The following is a 24,952-nucleotide window of genomic DNA, read 5'->3' as shown; positions in this document are numbered from 1 at the left end:
TGATTTCCTTAAATCGCTCCAGGCAAATTCCGGGATGGTTCCTTTGAAAGGGCACGGCCGACTTCCTTCCCCATCCTTTCCTATTCCGATGACCTCGCTGTCTGGTCTCCTTCCCCAAACAACCCAAACCCATACCTGGGATGCCTTGCAACGTGCTGTTCAGAATAGGTGTCCACCTCCTCGTAATCTTACGGATTTATGAACAGCCCTGCAGGATTCACGGTGTCAGTTCCCTCCAGCACTACTTCAGACATTAATTGACTCCATGCCACGTCGTGTTGTGGCACTTCTGCGTGCTCGCGGTGGCCCAACACGGTTGACTTTTATGACATCGCGATCTATACGGACGGGGCCTGGTTTCATCTCTCTGGTCGTGTTGACACACGATTATGGTCAAAGGAGAATCCAAGTGGTGTGCTCGAAATGTCACAGGAAATTTGTGTTTCCGTAGCAGTACCCTGTCGGCGTATTTGAAGAAGCTACGAGCAGTGAACGTTATTATTTAATGATCAACGATTTCATTATTCAGTTAAACGAAGACGAAGTCAACAACTCATGGTTCCAACGAGATGGCAATGCTGCGCACACATCTGACAATATTACGCGTCTTCTGGAAGAGATATTTAGGAAATATCTCATCTGAAAGCACCTCTGTTCTCCTCACTTGTCGGACCTTACACCACAAGACTTTTTCCTTTGGGGAGCAGCAAAGTCTGTGGTATATCACAGTCACACACGCACGCTTTGTGACTTAAAAAGTGAAAAACAGCGTACGTGAAAAGCATAACGTGATTAGATCCTCAGAAAGTTTTCTACAATGAAATTGGACGGGTTCTGAGTTGTACAGGAGCCCGAGTACCTCAAATGCAACATAAGTTGTAACTGCACTTCAGCCCCCCGAACACCATGTAGTATGCACCGAGGCGTAACAAAAGGTGCATTTTTTCGGTATTTTCTCCATTGAATCCTTTTATCTTCTGACTATTTGAAGATATTAACACTACTGCAGTTCATGCCTGAGCCGTGGCTGCTTTATCTCCATGCATCGGTATCGCTATTCTTATTATCTTTGACTAAAGTGTTCCGTTGGAGCGCAGTGCCCTCTGCTGCGGCGGCTCCGGGCGTGGTGGCGGATTTGATGGGCAATATGAGCCGAGGGACGAAGCTGTAACGAGCTTTTCGTGGGGTCTCTTCGCCGTGGTGATAGCTCTTTGCGGGCGACCAATATTGGGCTCATGTTTCCCGTGTAAATTATTGAGTACCAACGTGGTTGGTGCTGTGATCTATCAGAAGGGCCAATAGCTGTCAGGACAGTGTTCCCTGTCATTTTGGTCTCTCTTCCTTCCGTTTGTCTAGTACGGACGCCCATGCCTCCATGATATTCGAAAGGAAATGTGATTCCAAGATCTGGTACACGTTTCCGACAGATTCATTGGCTGTTAGCTTAATATAATTTTTTTTTACGTTAAACTTAGGTATCTGTGGTGAGAGTGAACCTTCAGCCAGTGTAAAGCGCCGCATTTGAGGAGAAAGCTTATTTGGATGGTTGTTGGTGTGGGTTACTGTATGCGTTGCCCGCTAGAATCCTATGCTGTCCGAGAAATTACATAGCATGTTTGATTTGGGTGGCCCAGACAAATTTTTCTGGCCCAGAACGCTTTCGTTCTCTCCAAAATGCTGTGGCCTCATCTGTGTACGGATGAACTTTGAATATTATGATTGTCCTTGTGGTTACTTAAACGGTTTGCTAAAGAGAAAAAAAATTATTGCTGAAGTTATTTTTTTTAAGTATCTGTAGCTGGTTTCTTAATCCCTTTGGTTAACTTATTAGGAAAGCAATGAAGTTGTCATTGTTTTAGTAAAAGCTCAGGTTAGTTAATTCTGCCCTAAGAATTATTTATTTGATGTACGGATTTGTGTTGGAATTCAGTTTAAATTATTTGTGCTGCAGAAAACAGTCCATTGCTGGTACCTGTTACGCACGATCGCGCCCAACTTACTCATGCCCCATCGGCTTGCTTAGCCGTCTGTTTACGTCACCTGTAATGCATATACTTTGCAGCTTTCGCTACTGTCTTTCGCACTCTTTTTTCCAACCGCAGCTACATTACTTAATGTGCCTGTTCAAGTTAAGTTAATACTTCGAACGATTATGAATTGGAATGATTATGAATTGGTTCGATAGCTTGTGGCTTTCACCTTAAGCAAATTTTGATGTGCTTTGGGATCCAACATATCCTTTATTCCGTTGTAACTTAATTAGTTTTGTGTTATTGGAAAACTTGTTAAATATTGGTTTATTTTTCTGGGTTTAAAGTCGTCTTGCGTAGATGTTGGTGTTAAATGGTTTTTCATTGTTTAAACTTTTATAGTCAGTCAATTTTAAATCATGTTTTATTCCCGTAATTTGGTAATTAAAGCCCTCCTGTTTAGTTCTGGTACTGCTGTTTAGATTTACGTCTGACGTTATTACGACTTTATCCTTATTTCATTCTGTGCCTTGTATGAGGCGTGTCTCGCCATAAAGCATATTAACTCATCTTGAGTTGAAGTTAACTTCACATTTTCTGTACATTGCGCAAATAGGCATTGAATTTTAAATGAGTCTCATTGATTAGCCTGTTTATGAATTAAAACAAAGCTTAATTGCCGGCTTAGTGACTGAAACTGTATAAAATAAATTTGAGTTCTACCGATGAGTGAAGTGTGTAAAATCCCCATTGGTCCAGTCGTTCCCGGTTTTCCTACCTGACTGAATTAAGAGGCCGTAATTATCACCATTTCAATACCATTGTAGCTGTCAAGTTTACTTTCCTGCTCAGGTTTTAGCAGTAGTCCAAACCGTTTCGACTTGAACATGAACATACTACTGAATTTGTTTACTTACAAAGGACGCTCGTTTTTTAATACTACTGACGACGGAATACGAAGTAGGGTTATGTTTTCAGTTTATCTATTACGCCAAAAAATATTTTCCTTTCGCCAGTTCTCTTTATTTCCATTCTCAAATTATTCTCACTGTCTAGAAATTGATGAACACTTTGACATAGTTGCAGAAGTGAAATTAAAATTCACAGTTGTGAATCACAGTCAGAGGTTGTAACGCTCCAATACAGTGAGAGTTGAGAAGTATTGTTTCTAATCTTCCTAGAAGATTAAAACTGAATGCTGGACAGGGAACGGAAAGCGGGACCTTTGCCTTATGTAAGTAAGTGATCTTACCATCCCAGGTATCTGAAGACGACTCACGACTAGTCCTCACAACTCCACTTCTGCCACTACATCATCTCATAGCTTCCTAACTTCACAGAAGTTCTCCTGGGGACTTTGACTATCACTTCTATAAGAAGCGATATTTCAGAGATATGGCTTAGCCACAGTCTGGGAGATTGTTTCCAGAATGAATTTCACTCTTCAGCAGCGAGTGTGGTGATACGATACTTCCTGATAGATTAAAACTGTGTGCTCGACCGAGGCACGAACTCGGGACGATTACCTTTCGCGGGAAAGTGCCTTACCAACTGAGTTGCATCAGCAGAACTCGCTAGCCGACTCGGGTAGCTCAGTCGGTGGAGCACTTGCCCGCGAAAGGCAAAGGTCCCGAGTTCGTGTTCTTGTCTGGCACACAGTTTTAACCTGTCCGAAAGTTTCATTTCACCACACACTCGGCTGCAGAGTGAAACTCATCTGGCAATGTATTTTCTATATATCAAATAGGAAGTAACAGATTTATCGTCTCCTGTGTATTTTTGTGAATCACACTATAATCTAATATTGTTCATTTGTAAATATTGAATGACAGGGATACGATAAGGCAAAGAGAATTGTGAACGTTAGGTTTGATAAACCTACGTAACAGTAATACTGAGAACTTGGTGTTTTCCGGTGTGCTTGTTGCCTGACAAAAGGAATTCCGCTGCTACTTCATTGTTACCAGGAAGTCTGAGCTACGAGCAGGATTGCACTTGCTTGCAATTGCGAGACGCGTCTTAACGGCATGATATGTGTCTCACAAGCGTGACACTATTGGGTTACAGTGGGCAGAGAAGAAAAAACTTCACTACAGTTCAGGGCGCTGGACAATTTAGGTGAGTTATAACAAACAACGGATGTTGAGCAGTTCTGTGCCATTGTTTCCGCCTATCAACAGTCTGCTACGTACAGTGTTTTGATTAGGATTCAAAAACGACCTCAGTTCCGGGTTCCAACCCTGCCACTGCTTAATTTTGAATAAAAATCGTCAGCAATGGCGGCCGAAGACTTCCAGCATAACAGGTCACCCTCATTCTGCCAATAACCTTGTCAAAGAGGAGCGGACGGAGGTTAAGGGCACTCTCTTACCCTTGGGATGGGAAGACGCCCATAACGGCGGAAGAATTAGCAGTGATGAAAGCCGTGAGGATGTAGGACGCAATGGAAACATTGCATTAAAGACATTTAACGTGTATCCACTTCACATGTAGCCTGTGATGATCACACCACTGGCGAAAGATTCCGGAATAGTCCCCCATTCGGATCTTTAGTCGGGAACTGCCAAGGGGAGGTGACTAGAGAAACGAACTGAATAGCCAGTTAAATAATAGCCTTCTACGAGCTGGAACGTGGAATCTCAGAAACTTGAACGTGGCAGGGAAATTAGAAAATTTGAAAAGGTAAATCGCAAGTCTCAATCTCAGTCCGATGGCAGGGTGCTGGTATGGCAAATGCCCGTTGAACGTCATCTACCAGCGTGTGTAGTGCCAACAGCAAAATTCCGAGGCGGTGGTGTTATGGTGTTCATAATACACGGCCTGCGGCGGAGTGGTTACACGACAATAACATCCCTGCAGTGGACTAGCATACACAGAGTCCTGACCTGAATCCTATAGAATACCTTTGAGATGTTTTGGAACGCCGACTTCGTGCCAGGCCTCACCGACCGACATCGATACCTCCCCTCAGTGCAGCACTCCGTGAAGAATGGGCTTTCATTCCCCAAGAAACCTCCCAGCATCTGATTGAACTTATGCCTGCGAGAGTGGAAGCTGTAATCAAGGCTAAGGGTGAGCCAACACCATATAGAATTCCAGCGTTACCGATGGAGGGCACCAAGAACTTGTATGTTGCTTTTCAACCAGGTTTCCGGATACTTTTGATCATATAGTGTATATTGTGCAGGGAAGCTAAGGCAGAATGGCTGACGGAGAACGTGCAGAAATCGAAAAAGAAGTAATTGTTGGAAGGACTGACTCAGCAAAAAGAAAAGTAGAACTCATCTTTGGTAAAATCAAAAGCAAGGGCGATGACATTACGAGTGCAAAGGGAATTCCACTGTTAATTGCAGGGGAGATTGTGGATAGGTGGAAAGAGTACACTTGGAAGGCCTCTGTAGGGAGAGAAGCTGTGTAATGTGATAGAAGAAAAAATAGAAGTCAATAGGGAACAGAAAGGGATCCAGTATTAAAATCTGAATTTAGAAGAGCTGTGGAAAACTCAAAACCAAATAACGCATAATGGATAGATAAGATTTTATTGGGTTTTCTAAAATCATTGGGCAGAGTGGCAACAAAACGAATATTCACATTGGACAAGAAACAGAAATTACGCGCAATCAGCTTAACAGCTCAAGAATCCACGTTGCTGTTAAGACTGATACACAGAAGAATGAGGAAGAAAACTGTGTACCTGGTAGATGATGATCAGTTTGGTTTCAAGAAAGGTAAGGTCACCAGAGAGGTTTTTTTCACGTTACCGTTGATAATGAATGCAAGACTGAAGAAAAATCAAGAAACGTTCATAGGAACTGTAGACCTGGAGAAAGTGTTCGACTCTGTTGAATGTGCAAGATGTTCGACATCCTGAGAAAAACAGGGATAAGCTTTAGAGAAAGACGGGTAATATGTAATATGTACAAGAACCAAGAGGGAACAATAAGAGCGTTCATATTAGAAAGGGTGTAAGACAGTGATGTGATCTTTCGTCGCTAATCTTATATCTATACATTGAAGAAGTAATGATATAAATAAAAGTTCAGGAGTGGAATTAATATTGAAGGTGAAAGGATATCAATAATACGTTTCGCTGATGACATTGCTATCCTCAGTGAAAGTGAAGAATAATTACATCATCTGCTGAACGGAATGAAAACTGTTGTTGTTGTTGTTGTTGTTGTGGTCTTCAGTGCTGAGACTGGTTTGATGCAGCTCTCCATGCTACTCTATCCTGTGCAAGCTTTTTCATCTCCCAGTACCTACTGCAAACTACATCCTTCTGAATCTGCTTAGTGTATTCATCTCTTGGTCTCCCTCTACGATTTTTACCCTCCACGCTGCCCTCCAATACTAAATTGGTGATCCCTTGATGCCTCAGAACATGTCCTACCAACCGATCCCTTCTTCTGGTCAAGTTGTGCCACAAACTTCTCTTCTCCCCAATCCTATTCAATACTTCCTCATTAGTTATGTGATCTACCCATCTAATCTTCAGCATTCTTCTGTAGCACCACATTTCGAAAGCTTCTATTCTCTTCTTGTCCAAACTATTTATCGTCCATGTTTCACTTCCATACATGGCTACACTCCATACGAATACTTTCAGAAATGACTTCCTGACACTTAAATCAATACTGGATGTTAACAAATTTCTCTTCTTCAGAAACGCTTTCCTTGCCATTGCCAGCCTACATTTTATATCCTCTCTACTTCGACCATCATCAGTTATTTTGCTCCCCAAATAGCAAAACTCCTTTACTACTTTAAGTGCCTCATTTCCTAATCTAATTCCCTCAGCATCACCCGAATTAATTAGACTACATTCCATTATCCTTGTTTTGCTTTTGTTGATCTTCATCTTATATCCTCCTTTCAAGACACTGTCCATTCCATTCAACTGCTCTTCCAAGTCCTTTGCTGTCTCTGACAGAATTACAATGTCATCGGCGAACCTCAAAGTTTTTATTTCTTCTCCATGAATTTTAATACCTACTCCGAATTTTTCTTTTGTTTCCTTTACTGCTTGCTCAATATACAGATTGAACAACATCGGGGAGAAGCTACAACCCTGTCTTACTCCCTTCCCATCCACTGCTTCCCTTTCATGTCCCTCGACTCTTATAACTGCCATCTGGTTTCTGTACAAATTGTAAATAGCCTTTCGCTCCCTGTATTTTACCCCTGCCACCTTTAGAATTTGAAAGAGAGTATTCCAGTCAACATTGTCAAAAGCTTTCTCTAAGTCTACAAATGCTAGAAACGTAGGTTTGCCTTTCCTTAATCTTTCTTCTAAGATAAGTCGTAAGGTCAGTATGAAAACTGTTAGGAGTACAAAATATGGCTGAGAGTAAATCGAAGAAAGTCGACAATAAAGAGAAGTACCAGAAATGAGAACAGTGAGAAACTTAAGATCATAATTGGTGATGACTAAGTAGATGACGTTAAGGAATTCTGCTACCTAGGCAGCAAAATACACCATGACAGACGGAGGAAGGACATAAAAGCAGACTAGTACTGTCAAAATGCTCATTTGTGGCTAAGAGAACTCTGCAAGTGTCAAATACAGGTGTTAATTCGAGGAAAAAATTCCTGGGAATGTACTTTTGGAAGAAGTATAGTATAGTAGTGAAATGTGGATTGTGGGAAAACTGGAAGAGAGAGGAATAGAAGCATTTGAGAAGTGGTGCTACATACGAAAGTTGAAAATTAGGTGGACGGGTAAGGTTTCGAATGAGGAGCTTCTGCGCAGAATCGAAAAAAAGGATTATATGGAACACATTGAGGAGAACAACAGACAGAACTGTAGGACATCCGTTTCGACATCAAAATATAACTCTCAGGATACTGAGAGAACAGCAGACGGCAAAAACTGTACCGCAAGACGGATTGTGAGACCTCTGATTGACGAAGTAGCATATAAGTTCTACTTCGGCACAAGGAGATTACAGCGTTCAGCGACGGCAGCAGCGGAAGGATAATACATGATCAGTAATTTAAATTGTAAATGCCGAAGACTCTTTTGGAAATAGTATTTTCCCCAGATTGTGTGTTGTCGATAACATTACTGACGTATGTCGTTATTACCTGGGATAATATTCTGATAACAGGATTCCTACTGGTGGGAACGAGTATCATAAACACGTAACAGAATTAACTAGAGTTGTACCAAAGTTAGTCCCTCTGAAAAACTCATGGGCCAACCTAAGTTAACTAATGGCCAGTTTGCATAGTAACAGGTATTTCGTCTACTGTTCGTTCATCACTAAGTAATTATTTTACTAAATTGAAATAAAATGCTTTCACTAAACATTATTGATATAAATTCTGTATCATTATTGTGTGTTGATCTCATGGGGTGCAGTATCACAGTGGTGTTTAAAACACTGTATTTTTCATAAAAATTTTCACTAATTTCGAAGTTGTAGTTACATTATCTGCGTAATTCGTCAAAAATTAAATTTGTGGGGGGGGAATGTTAGTACGCTGTCAAGGCAAAGTATTGCCGTGTCTAATGTCATTTCAAAGCTACTGTAATCACAGCATGTTTTACAGCATTGAGAAAGTTCTGTTAAAGTTATTGGGTAGTGTGTTTCAGACATGCAGAAATCAATAATCGTAGAGAGTATTTGCAGCAGCAGGCACGGCACAAAAACACATATTCCAGTTGTACACGTAATCTGATTACGCACGCTACTGCTATAATCAATTGATTTTACAGTGAAGTTTGTTCCACTGGACTGGCGACTGCATTGTTTCAAAATTATCCAAGCTCATTTCAAGCAATTAAATTATTCAGCTTGTGTAAATAATTAATTATGTGAAAGGTCAGTAGCAACATTAATCCATCCACCTATACTATTAACAAAACTCTAAAGCCGTCATGTGAGTCCGTGTTTCTGAACGCGCTAATCTCCAAACCCACCAGATGAACTTCCATTGGGCTTTCATAGGTAACTAGAGCGTAGTTTGGTACACATATGGGCTTCATTTCATCAAAATCGGAAAATGAGAAAAAAAGATACCGTAAATAAAATTTTTATCGAAAATAATCTACGTAGCTTAGTAATTCGGATGATTACTAGCCACGAACCAGTATATGGCGGTGTTAGTTTCGTCGTACATCATGGAACCAATACATGGTGCTGTTAGTTTTCTATTTACATGGTGCTATTAGTTTTCTGTTCCTCTGACAAATTTACTCTCGGACGTTTACGTCACTGACCAAATAAAAGGCCGCAATCCTGTCTTTGTAAGCACATAGTTCCCGTATGTTTACTTGACTAGGGTATATAGATTTACCGATTCTTCTTTGTGCCTTAAAATTTTAACGACGTGTTTTGCTTGCTTCGGTAGGTTTTATTTAAATTCTTTCCTAGAGAAAACAAATTTATTAAGTTTGTTTTGACGGTTGGGTGCCTCCTCTTTATACTTTAATTGTTGGCAAATAAAGGTATCGAGAAAAGTGTCAATTCCTTCTCAACACACCAGAGCACCTAAGAGACTAACGACAGTACAGTATCAAACATCGACTGAAAGCAGTAGGGAGAGACTTGCTTTAACTCGCTCTTTGGAAACTTCCATTGAAAGCGAGGCTCGATGTAACTTCGATCGACAGCGACCTGCATTATCTCGGTCCTGAGTATCCTTCACTTCTGTCCAAGATTGTTTCAGGGAAGCGGGAAATTGAGGCGGAAGTAGTGCAGGAAAGCCAGTTTATCACACGTTAGTGGGGCAAACTAGCTCTTCATTCACATCCTGTCATACCGCTTCAGACGTTGTATACGAAGAATCTTTAGAAGTCAAAAACAAATCCATACATGTGATGTCTCGAGCATATTTATAGATAAATACCTGGGCAACGCAAGGTTTCTCAGATAGTTCTTTAATAATTTCATGTCAAAAATATTGTGCTTGAGTTAACTTTGCCACTACTGACACTGAGTTGTATACAGTTTCCCATTTCTATTCCCTAGTGTTAGAAGAGAACAGCTTCTGATATGCGTAGGTAGGCGGCCACACAGTAAAGCAGTTTCACAATTCAGCGTGTGGGGCATGTTCCAAAGTGACTGGAATCACTCCGCCCAATGACCCTAGGGTTAACACCTCTCTCTCTCTCTCTCTCTCTCTCTCTCTCTCTCTCTCTCTCAATACCTATCTGACGACACTTTGCGCTCGGCACTGTCACACTACTAGACGCTAGTGCAAGGTTGTGCAGGACCGATATCCATCGTTGACGATGATACGATGACTTCCATCAGTAATCTGGTGTTCCCAAGTAAGGCACATATCCACAGACATCTATCTTTGTTGTAGTACAAGCTTCAGTCTACTCAGTAGATGGCGATTCATTAGACGAGCTGCTGCTAGGTAGCAGGTAGATATGGTGCACTGTAGTGAGTCCATATTTGTGCGCAGACTACAAGTGCAGATTCGAAGGTTCTATAAAGCGCTTAGCGTAAAATAGGGATAGCCTCCCTTGACGTGGTCCCTCCTATTTCCAGCCAATCCAATGGTGAGGTACTTTCGAATTCTAATCTGCCCCGCCCCCCTCCCATATCTGAAAACTACATAATTCGAACAGTCTGCCATGTGCAGCCTTAATATGCTCATATTCGAAATCTGTAAAGTGATGGTAAGCGATTACTGCTAGCTCACGGCATTGTATGTGGTTCCTCACAGTGGTTACTAACATCTAACGCTTACCAAGTCACATGCCTATCCTGTAAGGTCTGATAACATTGCCCCATTGTAATAATGCTAGGACACCAAGATAGTCGTTCTATGCTAAACGGATGGTTGGCACTCCCAATTACATAGCTGTGGTATGTGGATGGGACTGAGTCTAGATCAGTGGTTGCCTGTTTCTTCATGTAGGACACAGCGATCGATTTTGAAATCATAAGAATACGTCTTGGTTCAAATGGCTCTGAGCACTATGGGACTTAACATCTGTGGTCATCAGTCCCCTAGAACTTAGAACTACTTAAACCTAACTAACCTAAGGACAGCACACACATCCATGCCCGAGGCAGGATTCGAACCTGTGACCGTAGCTGTCCCGCGGTTCCGGACTGAGCGCCTAGAACCGCTAGACCACCGCGGCTGGCAATACGTCTTGAATATTCCGTATGGGATAGTCTGAATAATCGGGAATAACATGTTCAATTTTTTTCAAAACACCGGAAAAACGTGAGAGTAACCACAGATCATGTAGCTAATTTACTTCTATGCTCAATTGTGGCTATCATAGTCATAAAGATTCAATGCCAGAAGCTTCATTAGACACTACTGTCTAAGCTCGACGTAATGATGATCAAAACTACATCGACACTTTCAATGGTAGTATATTATGACCTTAAATAGCAAAAGATTGGTCTTACTGTAACAGACGACCAAATGGGAAGGAAGACTAATCCTAGTTGACGAGAAAACACAGATCTTTAGTAAGAATTCAAAAAAATACAATGCGAAATAGGTCTGTCATATTCAGTGTCGATTGTGAGCAAAGACACAGTGTCAGTATTCAAAACAGAAGAAGCAATGAAGTATCTTTTAGAAAGCCTCGTATTTGCAGCTTGAGTATGTTGCCAGCCTTATCGAGACCAGTAACATACGAATCTAAGCTCACAGTGTTACTCGAGTATTTGTACGTACAAGTAAATAAACATGTGAAGTGAAACCCAATGTTGTGTCTCCTAAATTGCCAATGTCAACTTTTCAGCATTATTTGTTCTGCAGTGATACCGTATAAACCTTCAGCTTTTACATAATATATTTCCGATATTATTGTGAATGGATACACTAGAATTGTATCTGATAATATTCCTGGATTCTGTATCACATATAGACATTCGTTACAGTTTTATCCTGTGTCGTATGGCACCTCATGCTTAATCATATGTACGCAGAAGTTTCAGTTAATTATTGTTTAAGTGTGAATGTAGTGTTCAAGGTCTAGGTTACATCACCACTAATGGCCCTTCGAGGTACAAAATACGTAATAATACAGTTTATGCCTGTTCTTTGTTGCCCTCTTTGTCAATTTAAGATATTTTCTGTATTTGTAATATTCTATGTTACCTACTGTGTATTTGCTTACGTACTCTGCATGGAGAACTCCAGGTTATGTCAATATTTGTAATCTGTTGAGTGTTTACCTAGAGGTTATGTTTTACATTACAGTTGCGCTCTTCGGGTTTCACATTTGGACATGTAGGTTGTGGTGGTTGAGTGAGAGTTACATTGACATTGCAGCATATACCCATTTTGCCCATGTTATACTGCACAATTGCAAATATCGACTGTGTACCAAAGTCTTAGCTGTTGAGGTATATGATGCTATTGGAGTGACCCAAATCCATGTTGTCATACATGTAAGTGATCCTGTGTATTACCCGTCTTATGATACATGGTAACTAAATTCTAAGTCATCCAGAGACCGACGCTTTGATTAATGGAATTCTATGATTGAAAATCCTGATGGCCCAAGGTCTAAATCGGATATATATGGACTAGCACTTGTGATTTACGTCGTTTAACGATAAAACTGGTTCATCTATGCCGAGTATCAACAGACCGATTCATTACGCACCAACTGATACACGCTCAGGAGAGCATATGCAGTCTACGATTAAAAGACGAAATCACCCAGGGAGCTCCAAGAAAACATTACTCTTACCATAACACTCTATCCTCTGGCCGGAACACTTCCGACGATTGCTGCAGGGTATTTTCATTTAGATATTTCACTCCGCAGATGCCACCGGCCTTTTGTGCTATGAAGCATGAAACGTGATCCATCTGAGAAGGCCACCCGTTCCCACTCAGTTGACTCCAGCTGCGGAGTAGGCGTGCAAATTCCAGTCTTCGCCACCCAAGAACGATGAATTGCAGGCAGAGTGGGATCATGTACCAAGCACCTGCTGCGCGGTCCGTACGCAGCAACGGTCGTTGAGGAGACACTGTTGGTAGGCCCTTGGTTCATCTGGACAGTCAGTTGCCCAACAGTTGTACGTACACCTCCCGGCAACTGTCGTTCACCATTGGCCCGTGGTCCACCACAGTTGCGTTGCCTGCAGTTTTGGACACTGACATGTTGCCATGCACGGTATATTTTAACCATGGTATCATGCGAACAGTTTACAAACTTTACCATTTTGGAAATGCTTCCAGCCTTGGCCCGAAAGCCAATGATAATGCCTTCTTTCATGTAAGATTAATGTCCCCGTTTCTGCATTACGACAATACTAGTGCTGTTTTCTGCGTCCTCTCCGACACGTTTTATATACGCTCCAGTGCTAGTGCTGCCACCTACCGATTGTGAAGAGTAACTGCACGTTTAATTCAAAAACAGGTGATGGTCACTTTAATGTGACTGGATCGTGTAGTTTCACCACGACGAGGCACCAACGCGTTTTGCAGAGACAGTCTCCACGTAACATTAAGGAAAATGTGTGTAGGTCTGTATGGACCACATATTTACCCGAGACGGGCTCCAGATTTGTCACCAGTTGATGTTTCATTGCGAGTCTCTGAGATCACCGGTGTTCACTAGACCCTTGCTCGGAAATTAGGCTCGTTAGACTTAGAAATTTCGACCAAGTGTATAACAACTTCCTGCAAATGTGCAGTTAACGAAACGAACATGGTGGATGTAACATGGAACATCTTTTATACCTAAATATGTATGTGCGTAAAATCTTATGGGACTTAACTGCTAAGATCATCTGTCCCTAAGCTTACACACTACTTAACATAAACTATCCTAAGGACAAACACACACACCCATGCCCGAGGGAGGACCCGAACCTCCGCCGGTACCAGCCGCACAGTCCATTACTGCAGCGCCCTAAACCGCTGGGCTAATCCCGCGCAGCTATACCCAAACATGCAAAAAAAACTAATGTTAAGGCGACTGTGGGACACATGGGTCGATTTTGTTTTCCTTCTTTATAAGTTTTAAAGCTACCTTTGTTTTCCAGGTGCCATGTACAATATATAAAACCGTAATACTTATTGCTAAAGACGTAGTGTACAATATCACCACCGAGCGGTAAAGGTCAGAGCTTTTGTTAATAATACAGGGTACGAAAAGTTCAGAAATGTTGCAACTAAAATCGTATTAGAGAGAATCGTCATTTAAATCCTCTTTTATTGTTCGAAATGAAGATTTTCAGTCGTTTCCTAGAATTACTTACTGCCTTCAAGATTTTGACGACCAATTGCGTTTCTCCATGACAGAAGTTACTACGGTCTACACTTCCTTCATTCACCCTCTCGTGTAGCTATCTGAATTGAAAGAGAGAACCGCACACACTATGTACCCCATGTGCCAACACCTAACCGCTACTTAACACAAACTTGACATTTCTAATTTCAAAATATACTTGTTTTCTTCTTCCGTACTTCTATTATGTGAACAAGTTTGGTACTTCAGATATCGTTCATTCCTGATGCTCTCATATTCCACATTAATGTAACGTTGAATGTTATAATTAGAGACGAATATTTGTTTCATTTTCTTATAAATGAGGGAACTCAACTCCATTGTGATGGCAGGAAACGTTTCGCATTTAACGTAAAATTAATTGGAGTCGTTCAGCTACACGCGCAAAATATTATTTTAATTGGATATACATTTCAGAATATACGGTTTGATGAACCGCGTGGTGCCTCTTGCGCTTCTAAATCATTCCCGCGGCTAGAGTTATAACGAGTCTTCTCTTTTTTAACTTTGACGAACATTATTATTAATTCCCTGCCCTTCCATTTCGCAGACTCCCTTTCATCAGCAAACGAATGATACTGTATTTTATTTGTGCGACTTGTAAATGTTTTTTCGTAATCTGAGTACTAGAGGCTAAGTAAATTGAAATTTTGTAATTAGTTTGCGAACGACCGGAGACATCAGCAATGGTTTTGGAATGTATTGAAAAGTTTTTTTTTCGTAATTAATCTGCTTTTGAAGTGTTTCATAAGAACCCGACGTTTCTAAGAGTACACCGTGGCCAAAAATTTCAGGAAGTCCTACCCAACACGCTCTACGTGATGTCAGCGCGCTATTAAGGTAACGCAGACTTCCTTTTCTAATTACATTTATGATTTCCTTGTCTCGTCATGATAGTCGGTCGGCGTGGAGATAATGCATATTGTGTAGACATAAATTTAACTACAGCGACGACGTGTAGCTGCATCCGAAAACTCCTACCTTTCAAGTTACTAAAGGTCACGAGTGAAGACAATCAGCTTGCACACTTGCCAGGAACAGACACTTGATTCAAGTGCATGGTCGTTATTTAGCACTACAGAATGCCTTAAACCCCATGGTGAAGCACATATTCGTCTCTCTGCTTGCGGGGAAACAAAATGATTCTTCTGCGACTGGCACAATCGGCACTTCCTCAGACTAAGTTTAAGAGTGGTCGATGAAGGCTTTGTTAACAATGTCCCGAACAAATAATACGCTTTCCAGAGATGTGTGTCGGATGGACATCCACCAGACAGTCTTAAACACTTTGTGTCTCGATATTAGGAAACCAAGGTTCGTTAATGTGAACTCTAGACTCAGATAATGATGGCCTTCATCTGAACCTGACATCCTCCCACTTTTTCTAGACATAAAACCGCTGGCCTACTCCGAGCAGTTTATGTAAAATGTTCTAGAAATTTCTTGAGTAATTGAAAGCAATATCCACCTGAAAGACTGAGCCAATCACAAGGACATCAGGAGGCAGTTGAGGAAAATTACTACGCATCCTGCATGGGAAGAATTCTCATCGCTTGACTCTTGGACACCTATTTGGCGACAGGAGATGCTTTCGCCTCACAAACATTAATATACGCTCAATAGTAAACGCCTGATGGCCTAAAGTTATCGAACAATTGTAAAGTAAAAGAAATAAATCATCGCATAGCAGCGACAGAATCTATTATTCTTTATCTTTGCCGTTATTGCGCGGTGCCAGTAAATCTCTATGTACATGTATCGATTAATGGTATAAAAAAGAATTCTGTTGTTTCAAGACAAATGAGGCTTTTGGCGCCTCACCTTTTACTGTTTGTATTCCATGAGAGGCGGACGCGGACTTGCTGCGTTCCACAACTGTATTTTATATTTGATGTGAAAATATTGAGTGAATATGCTAATTGTTATTTTTTCCAATCAGAAAAGATGTAGTTTCTTGTAACTGATATCGAACAGACAGCATCAAGAGGACATTTTGACTGTTATGTATAAAGTATTTAACCACAATGGTCATCTATTGCAATTTAATATGAAAAGGTACGTAGTATTAAAAAAAAAACGTGTGTTAAAGATAAGTGTGCTTATTTTCGTAAATTAACCTTGATGAGTCCATCTCCTTATTTACTTAACTGTTAATTATTTTGTGTTACTTCATCATCAGAAATTACGATCACGCTGATGGGCCGAACGCAGCATGAGACAGAAGAAACATTATCGTTTTCCTATTATTTCTGAACCAACTTTTTTTTTTAATTGTGTAGTGTTGCATTTCTTTTAAAGTCTATAAATCTTCTGGTCCCTTAGTGTTGATCCGGGTATGACTACATCGCGACTATAAAAATGCACAGAAATGATAATGTTTCTTCCGAGCGATCTCAAATATATATATCAATATGATGCTCTTATTCAGGTATTTAATGGTCAACGTATGTTATTATAATAGCGTAATAAATCCCTGATTCTGATGCCAAGTGTCCCACCAAAATATTCACTTTTTCAATATTAAAAAAAAAGTAACAGTTCTTTTTATTTTCGTCCCCCAAGAACAACGCTACACTTGGCGCCCGAACAGGGACTTGATCAAAAATCATTTCATGTATGTGTATATTAATTTTTCAGTGCTTGTTCTAGTAATTGTTTCATTTTTTCATGTGGATGCAATTCAACCGAGAAAGAGAAGTGGGAAAACCTTTTAATTAATTCAGAAGAACGATTGATGAAATTACCAAAAACGCGAGTATCCAGCTGTATCATTATCAAGACAGCCATAGTAAGTCAAATTTTTATACGCAGTAGCCAAGCTTTCGTAGTGACGTAGCATCTTTCGAGTTGATCAGAACGTAAACCTGTCTTTCCTTGCCTTGAAACAGCTTTATTTCAATTTGTCCATAGTCCATTCTTATGTAGTTAAATTCAGTGAAATTGTACCATTGTTGTCAGTGCATAAAAAAAATTACGATATGGCGGATAACTACGCTCAAAACTGGTAAAACGTGTGATATTTCATTTGTTTGTAATTAGTAGGAACCATCTTGTCTTCTTGGCGTAAATGAACGTCAGTTGTTACCCAGAGTTAAAATTTTATCTTAGATCCCAGTAAGCCATAGCACTACGTCACAGACAAACGACTGACGGCAGTGACAAACAATATCTGTAGCATTTTGACGTTTGACAAATAATTCATGAACATGGCTGACGGTAAACAGCGGACACCAACAAAACCAGACGACAGCGGTGATGCGAATGGACCTCACTATCCATTACGATCACGCGCGATAGGTACACGAGCGGAGGCAGAAGCAATTTCGACCGAAGTTTTAGAAGCTGGTCCTAGTGTGCAAACTATTCCCGCTTTTGAAAAAAATGACTTGGCTGCAATGATCGAAGCAATAATGGAACGCAAGTTCGAAAGTCAAAGACAGAGAGAAGCGCAAAGATAGGAACGGTAAAAGCAGGAAAAATTAGATGAAAAGGCTCGCGAAGAAAAAGAGAAGGCCGAAAGATGGCATAATAAAAATCAGGTCGTTACAAATCTGTACAACTCAGTAAAAGCAGACATAAATTCAGTAAAAACAGATCTGCAAACGGAGATAAATGACCTAAATACACGGTTAAATTCCGTAAAGGCCGAACTAAAGGCAGACATAACAGCTGATTTAAATACCCTGTTGGGTAATGTCCAAAGCCAAATCAGTAGTCAGATCACGATCATGAGGCTAGAAATTGACACACAAGTACAGTCAAAAATAGAGGATATTTCAAAACGGTTAGATGAAAAAATCGAAGCAGCCAAGGGAGAGATAAATTGGAAAGTGATGGAATATCAAAAACAAGCTGCGACCTTAAAAGAAGATTACACTGCAATCTCTGATGAGGTCAAAGGAGTTAAAACCGCAGTAGACACGATCGAGAATGTTGTTGATGATCTTTCCAAACAGATTGAGACTCTTAATGTAGAGGATCAAATAAAGAATACTGTTAAGGCACATGCTGAAGCATTGTCCGACCACTACCAAGAGTGGATTAAAAACAAAAACGGATTCATAGAAAACAAGGTCAAGAACGAACTCAGGGAAACGGTCAAAAACGTGGCCTTTGAAATATTGGCAGCCCCTGGAAAAACAGGAGACACGGTGATGTCAGAATTAGGCCAGATAAGACGAACGTTAGCTCAAGATTTACCTGAATGGCGTCAACAGATGGTTGATGAAGTTCGTACACTAAAATGTCAAGTTGAAAATTCCCCACCTCCCGTGTCAGGAGACTGGAATAATTCACCACGAAGTAATGAACAACAACAGGTACACTACCGTTCACCATTTGATAACGCTCAAACTCATGGTTCTATAGAAGCACAAGTTAACCAGAGTACCAGCCCACCCACTTTTGTCAGTTTGAAGCAGAAGGAAAGCGTGATCAAACATCGTATTTTTCCGACCTTTCACCAACAGAAAAGAGAAATTCATCCTATAGTGTTCCTCCGAAATTTTTCAGGACTTTTCCCGAATAGCTGGAGTGACCGCCAGCGAATTCAATTCGTTAGTGGATTTATCGTAGGCGATGCTGCCTTATGGGGAACCGAAATGGTCGACTCTTGTAAAAGTTACAAAGAGTTTGAACAGAAGTTTATAGCTAAATTCTGGAGTTCTGGTGTGCAGCAGCGCCTGAGAAAAGAGGTTTACAACGCCGAAGTGTTTAACAGTAAGCGCGGTAGTTTGAGAAAATATTTTGAAAAGTATTTAGCGAAAATCAAGTTCTGGGATTCGCCGATCACCGCCAAAGACGTTATTATGATTCTAAGAACTAAGCTACCGATTGCGATCAGAGAAAAGTTAGTAAACGTGTCTGAGGACGATACGGACACTTTCCTATCTGTGTTAGACTCGTTAGATCTGATTTACGAGGACGCTAGAGTTGATGTTGGCAACGCCCACTTCAGTGCAGGCGGCCAGCACAATACAGAATATGCAGGCAACAATATTGGCCGAGCGAAAGCGCGTCACAGCGATAGCCAGTACCAACCCCACAACGGTTTCAAAAATAAACACACTACGTACTCCAACAGCAAATACAAAAATAAGTACAATAACGGCCAGAGATACAACCCAATATATAATTCGTCACCACCTCAGTACGAAAATGCACATTATAACACACAGCCCCAGCAATATGGAAACACGCAACCGATCAACGGTAATCATCAAAACGATCAGTCTTACGATTCAAATCGTCAGTGGAAAAGAAATAAATGGCATAATCAAGGTGGAGACCAATGTACACCTTTCAATAACGGTTACAATCAACACAAGCCACAGCAAAATACCTTTCAGCCACAAAATATACACTTCACGCAACAAGCGAACGGACCTTCGGGAACTCTGGAGCCTAAACGCCTGCATAATACGCAAATTTATTATGCACAACCGAATACGCCAGGACAACAAGATCCGTTTCCAACCGAGTTCGTACCACAAAACCAACACCAGTTCCAGACGGAAGAAACATTAAGAAATATAAATCAGCAGGAAAGTAAGCGTCGAGCGGAAAATTAAAAGCAGCACCTTTGAGCCTCCTAGAGGATGCTGCAAGTTTGAATGGGGGCACCCTGTCCCTTAGTCCACACGAAATTAAAGCAATTAGGTATGACAAAGAGACAAACTTACGGGATGATCTAGTAGCAGACACTGAGACGAAAGACAATGATGACGTATGGGACGAACAAGTTCAAGCTTCCATAAGAGTATCAATTGCCAACATACCAGTAACAGCCATTGTAGATACAGGAGCTAATATAAATGTCTTATCTTTATGTTTATTTAAGCAAATATTCTCTGTATGCAAAGTTTTATCACTTCCAATTCAAGGTTGCACCGTATCGGGAGCAATTGGTCCACTAACACAATGTCTAAATCTTCAGACTCGGCTTCAAATCCAGATAGAGTCTATTTCAGTAACGTGCATTTTTCTTATTGTTAAAAACCTATCAGTGCCATGTATCCTGAGTATGGAATTCTTGAGGCAGACGAAAGCTAAAATTGACATCGAGTGTGAAACCTGTACTCTAGTAGCGAGCCAGCAACAAGTAACTGTAAATTTGTTAAGAAGTAAGGTGAAGACAAACTTTGGGGTGCTTCAAATAGCAGTACGGCCATGGACTAAAAGACAACAGTACAGTCAGACAGAAGACATGACAGATCTTGAAAGTGTTAATGACGATGAGTATAAAGACCTAATTCCCGGTCAGAATGAATTATACGGTAAAGCTAGTGAGTCCACTGAATTATCCAAACAACAGAAGAATGAGCTTTACAATTTGTTAACAGATTACGTTCAAGTATTTTCTAAGAAACCTGGACTAATAAAAGGCTTTGAATATCGAATGGATGTCCTGCCCCATTCAACCTACTGTAGAACAAGCTATTCCATTCCATATGCGAGACGCGAAGCTGTCAAGTGCGAGATCAAGAAAATGTTACGCTGGAATGTGATAGAAGTATCTCATTCACCTTATTCGAGTCCTTTATTGTCTGTGCTAAAATCAGATGGTAGCGTAAGGCTAGTCCTAGATGCAAGATTAATCAATAAAATTATAGTACCCATAAGAACGAGACCAGAGGCTCTTGAAGAGCATCTGCAGAAGTTTCTTGGAGTTAGTTATTAGTCAGGACTCACTTTAAACCATCCCTGTTGTTAAAGAAGAATCGTAAGTGGCAACACATTTATGAAGGTCCCTTTGTGATAATGAGGAAACCACACATTGGTAGCTATTTGTTATCTGACCCTGCCACTAATAAAATCAAAGGATTGTTCCACCATCAAGATTTAAGAAAATTTTATAACGCCAGGAATTAAGTTAATTTAAGCTGTAAGAAAATTCTAAGGTATTGGAGATCAGGATTAACCAATGAGTAACAAGAACGGAACTGAACTAACTACGGACGTTAACCGGTGCTGAAAGGAAACCTTATGTATTAAAAAACAACGCGTCTGGAAAATAAAATACAGAATAAGTTGTAGACAAGTATTTACATGAATAATCTTTATGCAAACAGCAGGACATGTCCTAGAGGCGATTTTCAATTTTAGTTATAAGTTAGTATGTAAAAAAAAATGGTGTACTCGAGAGATATTAATTAGCCCCGAGGTACTAAAATGAGGAAAGAGGAAGGAGCGAATAATGCACTTCTCTCGCTAAATAGTAATTTGAGAATGAGCAGGAAGGAGCGAATAATGCACTTCTCTCACTAAATAGTAATATGAAAATGATGATTATATGTGCTTAGTATTAGTAAGTGAAATTTAATCGAGGACAAATTAATGACTTGTTTTAAAAGGAAATACTTAAACGTCCAGACAAAAGAGGAAAGTTGTAAGAAAAGATTCGATTCCATGAGGTTATTCCCTATTTTCAAATGTGACGTAAATAAGGCACCACCTGTTAGCGCAAAACAGTCGGTAGATTTAACTTGTAAATTCCAGCACAGTTCTGTGCCAGCGATAAAATAACATCTCTTTGAAGTGAACAGATACCTAGGATTAAGCATGAACAGATTGATAACGCAGTGCAATTGATCTAAAAAGGCCTGACGTTAACCTTAAGTAAAAGCGTGATGGAATAAAAAGGAAGTTTATTATATAACGCAAAGTAAGATGAGTCCAGACTATAAACAAGCTGAGTAAAAGAACATATGAGTAACATGGTTTATTATGGCACCTTCACGGTACTATTGAGCATTAGCGATACTGCAAATTCACAAGCTAGCAGCAAATAGAATAAGGATCTCGCCCAAGCTTCACAGGTAGCGACAGCAGCAAACAACAACACTCTAGTGAGAGGCTTATATATACAAATGATAATTAATACCCAAATGCGTAATGCATAAACTTGACTTAGTCTAAGAAATGAGCAAAGAGTAGTAAGCAAGCTGCAGCAAGATACATATTAGATATACCTGCTTGAAGTGATAGATTTTATTTTAAATGTGCACTGCAATATTTATTGTTTTCTCTGTGATTATGTGATTATTGAATCCCTTTCCTAAGTGCAAATCCTTTAAGATCCTTGATCCTATCCACTCCTCAGGATCAACTTGTAAAGATGCACGTGTGCTTAGGAAGTGAGGCACTACATATAAAAATGAGGAGGTTCGCGACGCGCATATTGCTTTTGTAATGCGCAAGGTAAATTAAATTTTCGACCTGGTTGAGGAGTAATTTAAATTCTGTCGACGATCAGCGAGTAGGCCCGCTTTTCTCACCTTTCTTTTTTCGACTGTTTGTATTTCTACACGAAACTCAGAGGCGGAATTGCTATTTTCAAATCTGTCCTCGAATTTTCTTTAAAGACAAGCACATACGAGAAAAACCTTTGACATAAATGAAGCTCCCCTCACAAGTCACTAAATAAGACGAGCACTAAAAAAAATTTATTGGTCCTACAAAACGAATACGCAAGCGTGATAAAGATTACTATGAATGAAATTAATTTGTAAAGGAGATTGGAATGGATTTGGTCAAAGAAAAAGGACTTATAATAGCCTACCTGTGACCGTAGGCTTAAATAAAAAAAAAGACTAATTAAGAAACAATTGTTTTGATTCAAAGTGGTTAATTAGATTATTTCTCGATTTAAATGAACTCTTGTAAATATTAGTACGTAAATCAACCTGTAAACACCGTGTGATGTTATGACGCGAGAATTTCTGTTAATACACCGTTCACGCAGACGCTCACCACAGTGCAAGTGAAGTTTTAAAGTTCGACGATTTTTAGTGGCAGTATTCTACTGCACCATATGTGTGAAAATTTCGTTGATGTGTGCAGTGTGTAATAATCAGTGTCATTCCACACATACAGTTGCAGCGGTAGCTACCACTTACCTGTGAATCCGTAACTGGATAGTGGACAGGATGTGATGTGAGGCAGTTTCGGTGGCAGAAGCTCCCTCCAGTAATCTAAAAAGCACAAAGCCACGATCCGCCGAACAAAAGCGACGCACGGCACCTCAAGCGCGAAATCAACGCTCTGCAAGAAAGCTCCGGTCACGTGCGCGCGCACAGACTGAATTTCAAGATTGCTCGCAACAGTGGAGGCGGACGAAATAATGTAAACGTTCAACCGCCAACACAGTTGCCGTGCGCTACATTCTGTAGCAAAAACATTCACACCCAGTACTGAAAACATTTTGTATGTATCATAAACCTTCCGAGAGACTCTAAGATAGAGAAGTTAACGTAATTATTATAATGACTGATTGTACACAGAGACAAGTCACAAAGTCACCTCTGAACACTGTTGAAATGTAAACTTTGACGAGAGGTCACGATACGAATGAAAATAAGCACACGAAAATACGTCAAAGGATCCGATCCTTCCTATATCCAATCCCACATGTATATAAAATTAGTTTTGTAAGCTATTCTAATATAAGATATTTTATCTGTTTCATATGTGAAATAATTCGGAGAGCCACACTCGAGCCCTGAAAGTGAAAGATATGGACTTCCTTGTCGAAGCCATCACCAGTGGCCGCTCTACAATCCAAGTCTATCATAAATAGTGTATGTGCGACGAAAATAAATGTATAATTAAGTGCGACGACGGACAAGGCAATCAATCGACAAGACGATGACAATATAATGAATACTGTCAAAACAGAAAGTTGTGTACCAGTTGTGATAGTCAAATTACTTTTGCAAAGATGAAAAATGAAGTGTGACTCTGCTTCCTTATAAATTTTGTAAATATGTGTACTTATAGCCTTAATTTTAAGAATCATCAAGATAGACTGAATCCATACAAACACTGATAGAAAAACAGAACAAATTCACAATGATCCACCGTCAGTAATTACAAATTGAAACGTTAATTATTTTATTATGGAATGAATATGAAATGAAACTTTTAATAACCTGTATGTTACATCCGAAAATTACAAATATTCCAATGGGCATGAGGATGAAAGTAATACCTTCGGTATTCCTTCCCTCCTCATGGGAGGCAGTGTAATATTAGTAATTTTCGCCTCACAAACATTAATATACGCTCAATAGTAAACGCCTGATGGCCTAAAGTTATCGAACAATTGTAAAGTAAAAGAAATGAATCATCGCATAGCAGCGACAGAATCTATTATTCTTTATCTTTGCCGTTCTTGCGCGGTGCCAGTAAATCTCTATGTACATGTATCGATTAATGGTATAAAAAAGAATTCTGTTGTTTCAAGACAAATGAGGCTTTAGGCGCCTCACCTTTTACTGTTTGTATTCCATGAGAGGCGGACGCGGACTTGCTGCGTTCCGCAACTGTATTTTATATTTTATGTGAAAATATTGAGTGAATATGCTTATTGTTATTTTTTCCAATCAGAAAAGATGTAGTTTCTTGTAACTGATATCGAACAGACAGCGTCAAGAGGGCATTTTGACTGTTATGTATAAAGTATTTAACCACAATGGTCATCTATTGTAATTTAATATGAAAAGGTACGTAGTATTAAAAAAAACGTGTGTTAAAGATAAGTGTGCTTATTTTCGTAAATTAACCTTGATGAGTCCATCTCCTTATTTACTTAACTGTTAATTATTTTGTGTTACTTCATCATCAGAAATTACGATCACGCTGATGGGCCGAACGCAGCATGAGACAGAAGGAACATTATCGTTTTCCTATTATTTCTGAACCAACTTTATTTTTTAATTGTGTAGTGTTGCATTTCTTTTAAAGTCTATAAATCTTC

The sequence above is a fragment of the Schistocerca serialis genome, chromosome 9 (genome assembly GCF_023864345.2).
Source record: "Schistocerca serialis cubense isolate TAMUIC-IGC-003099 chromosome 9, iqSchSeri2.2, whole genome shotgun sequence".
In the NCBI taxonomy this organism is placed as follows: Eukaryota; Metazoa; Arthropoda; class Insecta; order Orthoptera; family Acrididae; genus Schistocerca; species Schistocerca serialis.
Note: the sequence above shows the minus strand (reverse complement) of the source record.